Genomic DNA, 2,670 nt, shown 5'->3' with positions numbered 1-2,670 from the left:
ATGGTAATTGAGAGTTTTGCTGAATATAGTAGCCTGGGCTGGCATTTGTGTTCTCTTAGTCTCTGTATGACAGCTGCCCAGGTTCTTCTAGTTTTCATAGACTCTGGTAAAAAGTCTGGTGTAATTCTGATATGTCTGCCTTTATATGTTACATGACCTTTTTCCCTTATTGTTTTTAGTATTCTTTCTTTGTTTATTGCATTTGGTGTTTTGACTATTATGTGTCAGGAGGAATTTCTTTTCTGGTCCAGTCTATTTGGAGTTCTGTAGGCTTCTTGTATGTTCATGGGCATCTCTTTCTTTAGGTTAGGGAAGTTTTCTTCTATAATTTTGTTGAAGATATTTATGAGTTGGGAATCTTCACTTTCTTCTATACCTATTATCCTTAGGTTTGGTCTTCTCATTGTGTGCTGAATTTCCTGGATGTTTTGGTTTAGGAGCTTTTTGCTTTTTGCATTTTCTTTGACTATTGTGTCAATGTTTTCCATGGCATCTTCTGTACCTGAGATTTTCTCTTCTAGCTCTTATATTCTGTTGGTGATCCTTGTATCTATGAATCCTGATCTCTTTCCTAGGTTTTATAACTTCATGGTTGTCTCCCTTTGTGAATTCTTTATTGTTTCTACTTCCATTTTTAGATCCTGGATTGTTTTGTTCATTTCCTTTGCCTGTTTGTGTTCTTCTGTAATTCCTTTCTCCTGTAATTCTTTCTTTCTTTCTTTCTTTCTTTCTTTCTTTCTTTCTTTCTTTCTTTCTTTCTTTCTTTCTTTCTTTCTTTCTTTCTCTTTCTTTCTTTCTTTCTTTCTCTTTCTTTCTTTCTTTCTTTCTTTCTTTCTTTCTTTCTTTCTTTCTTTCTTTCTTTCTTTCTTCCTTCCTTCCTTCCTTCCTTCCTTCCTTTNCTTTCTTTCTTTCTTTCTTTCTTTCTTTCTTTCTTTCTTTCTTCCTTCCTTCCTTCCTTCCTTCCTTCCTTTCTTTCTTTCTTTCTTTTTGAGCTCATCAAATATTTATGGTCTCATAGCAGCAAAGGCTGAAATGTCACCACAAAGCATTACAAATACAATATTCCTTATTAGCTGACACTGTGAGGTGGCTTCCCTGTAGTCATTACACAGAGTACTTGCTCTTTTGTGACTAGTCTGATGAGTAAGAGTTGAGTTCTGTGTGAACAATTCCCCATGCCCATTACACTTTTAGGGACCACTTCTATTATGAATTCTCTGGTGCTCAGTAAGCTCTGACTCCTGTCTGAAGGTCTTGCCACATTCTTCACATTTTAGGGCCTTCCCCATTGTGGGTTCCCTAATGTTCTGTGAGTTCTGACATCTGAATAAAGGTCTTCCAGCCCTGAGCACACTTATACAGTCTCTCTCCGGTATGAACTTGCTCATGTTGTAGAAGACTTAGTCTTTGAACAAATGCTTTTCCACATGCACTGCACTTGTAGGGCTTCTCCCTTTTGTGGTTCCTCTGCTGCTGAGTAGGACCACTTTGAGTGAAGGGTTTCTCCTTGTGATGGGTTTCCTGATGGGTAGCAAGAGATGAGTTATAAACAAAAGCTTTCCCACAATCATTGCATTCATAGGGTTTTGCTCCAGTGTGAACTCCTTGATGCTGAGAAAGTGTGGGACTGCGATTAAAACTTTTATTACACTGAAGACACTGATAAGGTCTGTTTCTTCTGTGGTTCTTGAGACAGTGAAAGAGGTCTGCTTTCTGGCAAAAGGCTTTGCCACATTCATTACAGTGGTAGTGCTTTTCTCCCCAGTGAAGTCTCTGGTGTTAGTTAAGTGCTGACCACTGGAGAAAAGCCCTGCCACATTCATTACATTTATATGGTTTCTCTCCAGTGTGGACCACCTTGTGTCGAATAAGAACAGTCCTCCATTGGAAAGTTTTCCCACAATCTTACATTCTTCACATTTGTAGGGCCTGTCTCCAGTGTGGACTCTTGCGCTCTATGAGGCGAGAGTGCTAGCTAAAACTCTTTCCATACTCTTCATATCCATGCACTTTTCTCCCTGGAGAGATGCTCTGGTGTTTAGTGTGGTCTGAGTTCTCAGCAGAATTTACACCATTTTCATTATGCAGAGGCTGGCTGTCTTCACAGAAAACATCAGAAGACTCTTCTCTAGGGCCACGAGTTTCTTCACACTCAAGTGCATCCTTTGCTAATCTGCTAGAGGGATTCTGTTCTGCTTTCATTCCTTCCCAGAGGCCTTGCTTTAGAGTTACATTCCTGGGTTCATTTCCAGTCTCAACACCTAAAACTTGCTCCTTCTGGGTTTCATGGTCTGTAAGTTCACACCCAGGCTTGGCTTTGACAAACTGAAGGGACACACTGGGTTTCTGCTCTGCTGCTAAAGGTTTCACCTCCTGCAACATTTCCTGTTCTTCAGTTTGGACTGAGGCCCAGTATCCTAGTTCATCAAGTTCTCTTTCTAAATCCTCCAGCACAGTCACTCCTCCAGGCTCTGCAGATTCTGCTCCTGCACCCAGGCCTGCAGCTCCCCTGGCAGAATGGTCAGGAACTGCTCCAGCACCAGCAGCTCCAGGATCTGCTCTTTGCTGTTCAAGTCTGGCCGCAGCCACTGCCAGCAAAGTTCCTGGAGTCAGCTCAGGGTCCACATGTTTCCTGGTAGCAAAACTGTCTGAAGTATTTTCGGAAGACAT

At 41.3% G+C, this 2,670-nt stretch overlaps 1 pseudogene; it reads right to left on the bottom strand.

The window, feature by feature from the left end:
- Positions 1-1,299: 1,299 nt before the first annotated feature.
- Positions 1,300-2,670, bottom strand: LOC110286245 (annotated as a pseudogene).

The sequence above is a fragment of the Mus caroli genome, chromosome X (assembly GCF_900094665.2).
Source record: "Mus caroli chromosome X, CAROLI_EIJ_v1.1, whole genome shotgun sequence".
Classification (NCBI taxonomy): Eukaryota; Metazoa; Chordata; class Mammalia; order Rodentia; family Muridae; genus Mus; species Mus caroli.
Note: the sequence above shows the minus strand (reverse complement) of the source record. Positions and strands in the feature narration are given on the sequence as shown.